The sequence below is a fragment of the Nylanderia fulva genome, unplaced genomic scaffold (assembly GCF_048542155.1).
Source record: "Nylanderia fulva isolate GAGA-0341 unplaced genomic scaffold, ASM4854215v1 Scaffold89, whole genome shotgun sequence".
NCBI lineage: Eukaryota > Metazoa > Arthropoda > Insecta > Hymenoptera > Formicidae > Nylanderia > Nylanderia fulva.
The window spans coordinates 265,801-278,879 of NW_028191015.1; the positions used below are offsets into that span (position 1 = coordinate 265,801).

Consider the following 13,079-nt stretch of genomic DNA (forward strand, 5'->3'; position numbering starts at 1 on the left):
GGCATTTTACGCAGACGCCACACATTCGTTACCGTCTCACTACCGAAGGTAGGCAGGGGATATCGTGCTGTGGGTTATCCGACTTGACGCCCACGCAAGAACAAACCCTGGGAAAATTTTTACAAACGCTACCGCCAATCACGGACACCCCCGGAGTTACCGCACTAACAGAGCACACCATAGACGTAGATCCGAGCCCCCCGATTAAGCAACGTTGCTATTTAGTATCGCCAAAAGTACAGGAAGCGATACGGGCGGAGACTGAAAAAATGCTCGCGGCGGGAATTATAGAGCCATCCTATAGCAAATGGTCGAATCCGATAGTGATGGTCAAGAAACCGAACGGTAAATACCGCTTTTGCCTGGATTTCCGAAAAGTTAACGGGGTATCAAAAAAAGACGCGTACCCATTGCCAAATATGAACGGGATTTTGGACAAATTACGATCGGCTAAATATATTTCAACGATCGATTTGAGCCAGGCATATTTTCAGATACCGTTAGCCAAAAATAGTAGAGAGATTACCGCATTTAGTGTTCCAGGGATGGGATTATATCATTTTACGCGAATGCCATATGGACTTACGGGGGCTCCGGCTACTTTCCAACGTTTATTAGATCGGTTATTAGGCCCCGAAATGGAGCCTCACGCGTTCGCATACCTGGACGATATCGTGATAGTCACGCCTACGTTCAAAGATCATATGATTTGGCTAAAGAAAGTTTTAAACAAGATAGTTACCGCTGGACTTACCGTTAACCCGGACAAATGCGAATTTTGTCGCTCTCGGGTGCGTTATTTAGGGTTTAGTGTGCAACGAGAGGGCCCCACCGTAGATCCCGAAAAGACGCGACCGATCCTGGAATATCCCGCGCCGCGAAATATTAAGCAATATATACAATCTTTTCTCACCTTTCACTCACACCTCCCTCAACTTCCACCCACCCCTTTCCCACCCACAACCCCTCCACCTCCCTCAACCCCACCCCCCTCCACCATCCCTCTTTCGCCCTAACTCACCCTTTTTCGTCCTCTTTCACCCTCTTCCATTCCCTCTTTCATCCTCTTTCGCCCTCTTTCACCCTCTTTCGTCCTTTTTCACCATCTTTCGCCTCTTTCGTCCTCTTTCACCCTCTTTCGTCCTTTTTCACCATCTTTCGCCTCTTTCGTCCTCTTTCACCCTCTTTCGTCCTTTTTCACCCTCTTTCGTCCTCTTTCACCCTCTTTCGTCCTCTTCTCACCCTCTTTCGTCCTCTCTCATCCTCTTTCATTCTCTCTCACCCTCTTTCGTCCTCTTTCACCCTCTTTCATTCCCTCTTACCCTCTTTCGTCCTTTTTCACCCTTTTTCACCCTCTTTCGTCCTCTTTCAACCTCTTTCATTCCCTCTTCACTCTCTTTCATTCTCTCTCACCCTCTTTCACCTTCTTTCGTCCTCTTTCAACCTCTTTCATTTCTTCTCATCCTCTTTGTCCTTTTTCACCCTTTTTCGCCCTCTTTCACCCTTTTTCGCCCTCTTTCACCCTTTTTCGCCCTCTCTCACCCTCTTTCGTCCTCTTTCACTCTTCTTTGTCCTCTTTCACTCTCTTTCTGTGCCGAGAAGTCTATCGTACAAAGATGGAAAATGTTCAAGAGAATGAAGGAAAAATGTAATACTGTTCGATCTTGGCAAAAGTGTTTTAAGTTTCCAAAATATTCAGAGTTATATATTCAACAGATGCCGAGAAAAATTAATAAATCAACAGTATGTGCTCGATTGGAAGCCGAACAGATATTTAAGTGGTGTGTAATAGCAAGAAAATCGTACCTCAATGCAGCAAGAAGTGTTTTCATATTTGAAAAACGTTGCTGAAGCTGCGTTATTGCGATTCAATGAATGTAAAACTGAAATATCCAAAAAGCAATCAACTTAAAGCTCTTTGTGGCTTATCCAAACATACTTCGTCTTCCGAAGCGTACTTTTATGAAACTGCTTACGAACAAAGGAAACAGTTTGAGCAACCACTTATAATGAGACAATTCTCTCCTCACGGAGTAATAAATGTTTTGCCGTTAATAGATAACAATGATAAAAAATTAAAAATGTGGCATTGTGATGAGAACAAATGCCACATAAATGATACTTCCATGGAAAAGTTTGTAAAATTTTTGGAATTGTTTGAAGAAGGTACTTTGAAAAAGATAATGAATGTTAAATTCATGGCGCAGCTAAAAAATTGTTCCGTTTCACGTACGAGTAGCAGATTAGGACATCCTCCGGAATGCTATACAAATCCGAATCTTTGCATGTCATACATTGCATAGATAAACACTTTATTGCCTCATTTTCCTTTCGTGAGGAATATTCGAAGAAATGTGTACAAATTGATCAACAATTATAATAAGTTTTGTCAACTGTTTTCATTTTTGAGATTCATCAATATGAATAAATTAGTTAAAATTTCCAATGATTTTAAGAATAAAGCAAGATTTTATCCAAAAAATGTAACTGATGTTTGTTTGGACGAGGAAAAGATTTTCTCGCAAAATTACGAAGCATTTAAAGTTATAAAAAAGCGATTGTTGGATTTACCACGTATCCCTTGCATCTCTTGCAAAAAATTATGCTTGAGAAGAGACGTTTCTAAGCTCGAGAAGCTGAGAAAAACAATAGACGGACCTTTTTTGAAAGATCTGATGGCTTACGTAAGAGAACACAATAATGATATTGAATTCATTTGTAAGCTTTGTTTGAGCAAATTTCAAAAAGGCGTGTTGCCTTCTAGTTGCATTTTGAATAATCTAACCGTAAAATCATTACCAAATGTTTTGTCGGATTTCAATGATTAGGAAAAAATGTTAATCAAAAGAGTGAGCAGCTTTCAAGTAGTGCAAATAATGGGCTGTGTTTCGAACAAACATATGCCGCACAGACAAATGATCCGCAAAGTAAAAGGTAGAACATTTCATTTGCCTCTGCCTTTACAAGAAACATTGGATAAGGTATGTCCTCCGGAAGATCCTATAAATTTGAATCACGAGTTGCACATTCTTGTTTGAGGTATACCCAAGAAATCTAAAGTCGTTTGAGAAAATTTGGTAGATATTAATAAAGTGTATAAGGCTTTACAATGGTTAAAAGAAAATAATCCTCATTACTCGAAAATTCGTCTTCCGGCGTCATCTGATGATCTATTAAAGAATAAGTTACAGGAAACAGAAATAGGATTGTCGATGAGGAAAGCGACAATGTCGAAATAAATGAGGTGATTGAGGAATTACCAGCATTGAATTTGTACAATGTACAGCAAAACAAAAATAATAATGATCAAACCGTTTTAAAACGTATGGCTTTTCTTACACAAATCACTGAACATTCGGATGTTAAGGGGATGCCGGAGGTCTACTTTTACCGGCCAAACGATTATATTTTTCCAACACCAAGAAGTTTTTATTGCGTTAATAGAATAACAAATGCTTTTCCACGATTAAAGTTAATACAATAATAAAGTACGCAGCTGTCTCAATTTGTAATAAAAAGACAAAAAATTTTTAAATACGAGTTTTTTCTGGCTTCTCGCGTCACGTCATAACAATATTTGCTTGTATAAAAGTTTTACAATTTATACGTACAAAATAAGACCGCTTCGTCCAAAAGATTGCATAAAGGAATATTAGTAAGCTTGCAGAAATAAGTTTAGAAGTCTAATAAAAAAGATCTTGGTGTTGGAATATTTCATTCACATGTGTATGTGCAAAATGACATTTGGGAATAATACAGAGCAGAAAATTAGTTGCGCGATGTCGCGATAGATGGAGTTGCAATCGTGCAGTTGTAGCATTCATCATCCACACCTTTCATTTACACTCTACACTTTTATTACACTTTTCACTGCACTTTTACACTTTTTACATTTTTATACATTTGTAATAACTTCAATTCATTAATATACATAATGTTTTTAAGAAAAATCAATATTTCCATAACAACACATTCATTCATTTATTTGTTACATATTAATTCTTTTAGTTCTTTCGCTTTATACTTTCAATGAATAAACATTACTTTTTCAAAGATCTGGTGAATTTATTTATAAGTCGCTACATTTTTGGTGACCCCGACGTGATATTAAAGCCGACGTGATATTAAAGCCGACGTGATATTAAAGCCGACGTGATATTAAAGCCGACGTGATATTAAAGCCGACGCATTTTAAAGGCTGATGCGGAATAAGTGCCAAGTGATCGTCGTATTTGAAGTCTGCGAAATATTATCATCGCTTGGAAGAATTGCTGGATATTCTGATTTTAAGAGATTCATTCTTCGGATCTTTGAAACATCAGAGGCGGATTAGTCCTTCACGGAAATTCTCAAATCATTTTATCGGATTCCTGGAACAAGAGGAAAATGCCAATCGATAGATCACCAGTTAGACCCTGCTCGGATACACAGATTGATATGGATTTGGCGAGCGGATCAAATCAGGTTGGATCAGAAAATATTAATATTTTACCTTCTCAAACTGGACATCAGGTGAGTGATCCTATGTTACAAATTCACTCAAATGAGTTTCGTTTATTAAAACTACCGACTTTCTGGCATAAACAACCTAAACTCTGGTTTGCTTCTATTGAAAGTGAGTTTACGGTTTATCGAATTCGATCAGATGATATTAAATATAGTTCTGTCATTCGTCATCTTGATGAACAAGCCTTAGTAAACATTTCTGAAGTCATTGAAAATCCACCTAAAACAGATAAATATAATTATTTAAAGAAAATATTAATAAATCGCTTTACGGATTCAGAGGAAAAACGTTTGAGACAAATATTAGCTGGAATTGAACTTAATGATAAAAAGCCTTCGGAATTACTTCGAGAAATTCGTCATTTATCTGGAGGATCTTTAGCGGATAGTGTTTTGCAAATGATTTGGCTTCAACGCTTACCACATAGAATTCAAACGACTTTAGCCGTAGTAGAGGATGTTCCTCTTGTTAAACTTGCGGAATTAGCCGATAAAATTGCTGATCGGGACGGCGGTTTGCAAGTCGCGGAAGTTTCCAATAATACAAGTAATAAATCTTCGGATTTCGCGGATTTGCTACGAAGAATCGAAGCTCTTGAAGTTTCTCGTCGTCGAGATCGTTCCAAAAGCCGGTCTAGAGAGAATAGAAGATTTAGATCGTTATCGCGTAAGAAAGACAAATCAAATAAAGATATTAAAGATACATCAATTTGTTTTTACCATAAGAAGTTTGGTGATAAGGCCAAACGATGTACTTTACCTTGTTCTATGTCCAAAACATTCTTGGCTTCACAGGAAAACTAAAAACGCCGCTTAAGACTGAGGCTGCTTACGACGGTGTTTCTAACAATCGCCTCATTATTTTCGACAGACATTCAAATTTGAATTTTCTTGTCGATACGGGCGCTGATATATCGTTGTTACCTAAAAAGGTTTTATTGAAGCCGTGGCATACTAATTTAAAACTTTTTGCCGCAAATGGTACTCAAATTAATACTTACGGTTCTAAAACTTTAATTTTGAACCTCGGTTTAAGGAGAGAATTCAAATGGAAATTTTGTGTCGCGGATATTCAACGTCCTATTTTAGGCGCCGATTTCCTTTGTCATTTTAATCTCCTAATTGACATTAAAAACAAGAAATTGATTGATAATGTTACCGGTCTTACGAATACTGGAAAAATTCAAGAAGTTGCACATTTGTCAATTTTTACCACATCTCCTGATTCTGTGTACCACAAATTTTTAACCGAATTTCCAGGACTCACCCGTTTTTCTCCAATTTCCTCGGTAAAAACACATGGTGTTGAACATCATATCGTTACGGAAGGTTCTCCTAAATTTTCGACACCCAGAAGACTTACTCCTGAGAAACTTAAATGTGCCAAGGAAGAATTCAAGTCTATGATGGAGCAAGGAATTTGCAGGCCTTCAAGCAGCTCCTGGGCAGCCCCTCTACATATGGTACCTAAAAAGGAACAAAATTCTTGGAGACTGTGTGGTGATTATCGTGCACTCAATTCAGTGACTATCCCGGATCGTTATCCCTTACCTCATATTCAAGATTTTTCTTCTTCACTTTTTGGTAAGAATATCTTTTCTAAAATCGACTTAGTTAAAGCGTACTATCAAGTACCCGTCGCTAAAGAAGATATTCACAAAACAGCTGTCACTACTCCATTTGGGCTTTTTGAATTTGTCGTAATGCCTTTCGGTTTACGAAACGCAGCCCAAACTTTTCAACGGCTCATGAACTCTTTACTTAATGATTTGAGTTTTGCCTTTTGTTATCTTGATGACATTCTTATTGCTTCTAAAGATGAGAAAGAACATATTGCTCACTTACGCATTATTTTTGATCGTCTTCAACAAGCTGGAATGACAATCAATGTCGCTAAATGTCTTTTCGGTCAAAGCGAGATTTCTTTTCTTGGTTACTTAGTTTCTAACCAAGGAGTTAAACCTACATCCGAAAAAGTGAAATCAATTATTGATTATCCTAAACCTAAGACACTTCATGAATTACGCAGATTCTTAGGAATTATCAATTATTATCGTCGCTGTCTCAAGGATGCTGCAAATCATCAAGCTCTGTTAACAGAATATTTAAAGGACAGTCGCAAGAGGGATAGAAGAATTATTTCTTGGACTAAAGAAGCGGAATTAGCTTTCGAGTCATGTAAAGAAGAACTTTTACAAGTTACTACCCTTTCTCATCCTGCTCCTCATGCTCCTCTTATTTTAACTTGTGATGCTTCTGACTTTGCTGTTGGTGCATCACTTGAACAGTCTATTGACGACGATATCAAACCAATAGCATTTTTCTCAAAGAAACTAGACAAAGCTCAAAGAAATTATAGCACTTATGATAGAGAACTTCTTAGCATTTATTTGGCTATTAAACATTTCAGGCATTTTGTTGAAGGAAGACAATTGATTATCAGAACTGATCATAAACCTTTGATTTTTCTTTCCGTCAGAAATTGGATAAAGCGTCACCAAGACAGATCAGACAATTGGACTTTATTGCTCAATTCTCTACAAATATTACCTATATTTCTGGAAAAATGAATTCAGTTGCTGATGCTCTGTCAAGAATTGAATCTATTTCAATGCCTATTATAGTTTCTTTAGAAGAACTTGCTAATTATCAGAAAGAAGATGAAGAACTTCAAGTTTTACTTTCTTCAAATTCTTCACTTCTGTTGAAGAAACTTATTCTTTCAGGATCAACCATACCTATTTATTGTGATTGCTCTTCGGAATTAATTCGTCCATATGTTCCTAAACTCTTACGCAAGAGAATTTTTGATGTTGTTCATGGACTCGCTCACCCCAGCGGCAGATTGACATCTAAACAATTACTACTGAAATTCATTTGGCCTTCTTTGAAGAAAGATGTTAAGGAATGGACTCGAACTTGTCTTCCATGTCAACGTGCGAAGATTTCAAGACACACCAAGAATTCTCCAATTAAGATTGCAATTCCTGATCAACGCTTTCAGCATGTGCATTTAGACATTGTTGGACCACTTCCTATTTGTCAAAATTACCGTTATTGTCTTACTATGATTGATCGTTTTTCCAGATGGCCTGAAGCTGTTCCTATTTCTGAGATTTCTGCTGAAACTATTTCTACAACATTTTATTCACATTGGGTAGCACGTTTTGGTTCTCCTATCAGCATTACAACAGATCAAGGTCCTCAGTTTGAAGCAGCTTTATTCAAAGCTTTAACAAACCTAATTGGATGCCAAAGGATTAGAACTTCTGCTTATCATCCTGCTTCAAATGGAATTCTGGAAAGATGGCATAGGACTTTGAAAGCAGCGATTATGTGCCACGAAACAACCAACTGGGTAGAATCTTTACCTTCAGTTCTTTTGGGATTACGTTCGTGTTTCAAAGAAGATTTAAAAGCTTCACCTGCAGAACTTCTTTATGGATCCACTCTTCGTATTCCTGAAGAATTTTTCATTGAAGAAGATTTTCCTGCAGATCCTGAAATCTTTCTTGAAAAACACAGGATTCATATGAGGAATATCAGATCATTTCCTACAAGTCATCATTGCAAAAGATCACCTTTTGTTCACAAGAATCTTTTTGATTGTACTCATGTTTGGATTCGAGAAGATACTGTTAGGAAGTCTCTACAACCTCCTTATTCTGGCCCTTTTCCTATTGAGAAACGTATCTCTGATCATTTATTTGCAGTTAATGTTTCAGGAAGAGTTGTCAATATTTCGACAGAACGTCTCAAGCCAGCCTTCATTCCTAGAACTTCAGATTCTACTGAACTTTCTACCAGATCTTCAGCTCCTGTTCCTGCTATTTCAACTCCTGTTCCTGCTACTTCAGCTCCTGTTCCTGCTACTTCAGCTCCTGTTTCTGCTACTTCAAATCCTTCTTCTTCTTCTACTGTTGGAAAAGCTTTACGCACCTACCCACCAAAGAAGAAGAAAGTCCATTTCGCAACGAATATCGTCACTTGGGGGGGAGTACTGTAGCATTCATCATCCACACCTTTCATTTACACTCTACACTTTTATTACACCTTACACTTTTCACTGCACTTTTACACTTTTTACATTTTTATACATTTGTAATAACTTCAATTCATTAATATACATAATGTTTTTAAGAAAAATCAATATTTCCATAACAACACATTCATTCATTTATTTGTTACATATTAATTCTTTTTGTTCTTTCGCTTTATACTTTCAATGAATAAACATTACTTTTTCAAAGATCTGGTGAATTTATTTATAAGTCGCTACACAGTTAGACAAGGACAGACAGTCATATTATCTTCGTTTCTCTCATGCTGTCTTGTCTTCTGACACACACACACACTCTCTCTCTCTCTCTTTCTCTCTCTCTCTCTTTCTTTCTCTTGCTCGTTCATAATTGTATGCGAGTGATTTGAGAGAGAGAAAATATGCTTTCTAAAAATTAAAATATGTAGGTATAATACGCTAATATTATATATATGTGTATATATATATATATATATATATATATATACATATATATGTTCCTGTCTCTCTGTCTCTTCTTTCTTTTCTACATTACATTTTTTCATACATGCACACGTATATAATAATAAATATTTTCTACATTACATAAATAAAAATAATTACATACATACATACATACATTGGAAATTCTAGTTATAAGTCATGTCCGCGTCCGTATAATCTGGTCGCGTCTCGTCCGTAATATTCCTATCTGTAAATTCTAGTTATAAGTCGTGTCCGCGTCCGTATAATCTGGTCGCGTCTCGTCCGTAATACTCCCATCTGTAAATTCTAGCAATAAGTCGTGTCCGCGTCCGTATCATCTGGTCGCGTTTCGTCCGTTATACGATATTATGTATTGATAGACTGAATCACGGGTCAACCCCTGAAAGGTGGCCCGAATAAACTATACTTTTACCAGAACAACCGCGTGTTATTGCAAATCTGAGTCTCCCCTCTTCCCGAATCCTGGCACCGACGAGCCAATCCGTGGCGTCGGGAAAGGTGCTTCGTTACAGAAATAAGGTGTTGCCGCACGGCGCGCGCACACACACACACACACATATTCAATGTTACTTTTTTTTTCCTATGTCTTTCGCTTTCGCTTTGAAAGATTGCAGGAGAATTTTTTATTTATATATAATTATATATACATTTATAATTATATATGATTATATATAATTATATATAATCATATACAGGGTGACCCATTTTAACTTAGGCAGCCAAATAACTCGAAAAATAAGCACACTACAAAAAAATGTTTACAATCAAAATTTCGTCATTTCGAGGGGGACGTACAATGACGTTAACATCAGCCCCCTCACCTCTTCTCCTGGGCGGTGAGGGGGGGCAAGTTTGAAATCTTAAATGGGAACCTCTATTTTTTATTGCATATTCGAAATCTTTGGCTAAAAACACATACAATTTGTCTGAAACATTTTTCTCGATTCATGATAGATGGCGCTGTAATCGACAAAATTCAATTTCTTCGATTTCTCTTACTGAGAACCCATGCTTACGATTCTGCAATACATTAACAATAAAAATACCACGTTTTTATTGTTAATACTCGAAATTAGTCTTAAAACAAACTTCTCATTATTTAATATTACTCATTAATTACTTCTCAAGAAACTGCTTTTAGCGTAACCTGCCCTTTAGGCAACTTGAATGGTCCAAAGTACCGCACAAGAAACGCCCAATTACCTGCGGCGAGTGCACACTCAGTGCGCACTCTATTTAGTGCCAAAGTCACAAGTGTTTATGTATTTTTTTAACATTTGGTACTCTGATAAAATTCTGGTAAATTCTTCGTAACCCCTAAATTCCTTTATTGCTAAAAGCGTCTTTTTAGGCAGCCTTGTGTGCATTGAAAACATGGTATATACATCAGTTGTTCGCTGTATGTCGTGTTGAACGGTAGAAAGTGAGTCGAAAAATTTGACTGTTATCGTTCGAGTTCGTTGAATTTTCGGGCATTTTGAACTGTGTTTGTGTTTGAACTGTTACTGAGTGTATTTATTATTATTAAAAATGCCTCGAAAAGTGACTAGAGATGATCGTAAATACGGTAAAAAGTATTTGAACCGAGTAAAAAAAATAATACCGCCACAAAAGCGTAAAAACGATGAAGTAACAGCTGGCAGCTCGTCGTCGAAAAAAATTAAAAATCGTCCCGCTATTGAAATAGAAGATCTCCAAATACATTATAGGATAGTAGATTTTGTTTTGGTTTTTTCAACAATCTCTACTATAGTGAAATGTAAAAAGTGTGATGGAGAAGTCAATTTCACATCATGCAAAAAAGAAGGACTCGGTTTTAATATCAAAATGACATGCAAAAGCTGTGCATCGCCTCATTATATTCCATCTTCTACAAGAATAGATTCTGGAAAATACGATGTCAATTTAAGATTCGCTTTTGCAATGCGAGTATTAGGCTTAGGCTTAGCCGGGTGCAATAAATTGTGTGGACTAATGGACTTGGCTAGTGCTTTTTTAACGAAAAGAGTATATAATAAGTATGTAGATGAAATGTGTGAATATACAACAAATGTTGCCAAGAAGTTTTTTGCATCGGCCGTAGAAGAAGAAAAAAAAGAAATGTGTAAAACGCATAATTTAGAAGAAACAACAGAAGTTACTGTATCAGGCGACGGCACATGGAAGAAAAGAGGGTTTGCTTCGTTATTTGGCGTTGCTTCTCTCATTGGATTTCATACTGGCAAAGTATTTGACATTTTAGTAAAAAGCAGCTTCTGCCAACGATGTAAAACTTGGTAAACGTTAAAGATGCAGTGTATAGTGAAGCTCCAACGACAAGATTGAATATGATGGAAAGAATAAGAAGAGCTTGTGAAGCTATAATGCTAGAAAATGTACAACGTAACTTTTGCTGTCAATTACTGTTATTCTTAGAAAATAATGGTGCACACTTTGAGCATCTCCTTCATGCGGAGAGAGCTGATAACAATGCAATCTTGCCTTCACTGGCTGGGTCACTACTTGACCTTGCTTTAACTGGTTGTGTCACCACTCGACCTTGCCTTTACTGGCTGGGTCACTACTTGACCTTGCCTTAACTGGTTGGGTTACCACTCGACCTTGCCTTCACTGGCTGGGTCACTACTCGACCTTGCCTTAACTGGTTGGGTCACCACTCGACCTTGCCTTCACTGGCTGGGTCACTACTTGACCTTGCCTTAACTGGTTGTGTCACCACTCGACCTTGCCTTTACTGGCTGGGTCACTACTTGACCTTGCCTTAACTGGTTGAGTTACCACTCGACCTTGCCTTCACTGGCTGGGTTACCACACGTTCAAGCACCCCGAATTGTGAGAGGCGAGGGGACTCATGTTAATCAAGCACTCCGAAGGGAATAGAAAACTGCTACGTCCACGTTGTTGTTCCTGGGTTACGCTAAAAGCAGTTTCTTGAGAAGTAATTAATGAGTAATAAAAAATAATGAAAAGTTTGTTTTAAGACTAATTTCGAGTATTAACAATGAAAACGTGGTATTTTTATTGTTAATGTATTGCAGAATCGTAAGCATGGGTTCTCAGTAAGAGAAATCAAAGAAATTGAATTTCGTCGATTACAGCGCCATCTATCATGAATCGAAAAAAATGTTTTAGACAAATTGTATGTGTTTTTAGCCAAAGATTCCGAATATGCAATAAAAAATAGAGGTTTCCATTTAAGATTTCAAACTTGCCCCCTTTCACCGCCCAGGGGAAGAGGTGAGGAGGCTGATGTTAACGTCATTGTACGTCCTCCTCGAAATGACGAAATTTTGATTCTAAACATTTTTTTGTAGTGTGCTTATTTTTCGAGTTATTTGGCTGCCTAAGTTAAAATGGGTCACCCTGTATAGTAGATAGCAACAAAGCAACAGATTACATTGATACAAATGGTACTAATAACCATACAAACAAAATTAATTTAGAAAAGAAAAACTACAATAATCATTCAAAAATTATTTTAATATCTTCTGGTATGTACATACATTTTAAAATTATAAAGTATTCCTATTACTATGGCTCTATTGTATCCGTATAATTATCTATTTCTACATATTTCAGTATCAGATTGCAATGTAAGAAAGCATATGGATCGAAATAGAAACAATGATGAGACTGATACATCAAAAAAAGATTGTGATTATAAACAAATAACCCAAACGAAAAATTGTATTTATCGAGGAAAAACTAATGTTTCTTCTGGTATGTATATTTTTGTTATTAGAAAATATTTTTGCAAATATGATTTTTTGAAATGTATAAGATGTTTTTATTTTATATTACAGTACTAAAAAGTAACAAATTAATAAATTGCATTGATGGAAATAAAAGCAAAGATAAGATAAATTGCGACTGTGATTATCTCGGGAAGACAGATATTCCAATATTCTGTAGTAAGTTTTCTTTTAATATTTCAATATACTGTAACGGTGCACCTTTCCCGACGCCACGGATCGGCTCGTCGGTGTCAGGATTCGGGAAGAGGGGAGACTCAGATTTGCAATAACACACGGTTGTTCTAGTAAAAATA

General features: G+C 36.8%; 1 long non-coding RNA gene across 1 annotated transcript; it reads right to left on the reverse strand.

Moving 5' to 3' along the window:
• Positions 1–4,017: 4,017 nt before the first annotated feature.
• On the reverse strand, positions 4,018–5,846 carry LOC146719717 (uncharacterized). The gene is made up of 6 exons (XR_014926364.1): positions 5,774–5,846; positions 5,508–5,679; positions 5,267–5,430; positions 4,928–5,140; positions 4,493–4,726; positions 4,018–4,370 (listed from the first exon to the last, which is right to left on the reverse strand). It is a non-coding gene; the product is annotated as an uncharacterized LOC146719717 (long non-coding RNA).
• Positions 5,847–13,079: the final 7,233 nt, after the last annotated feature.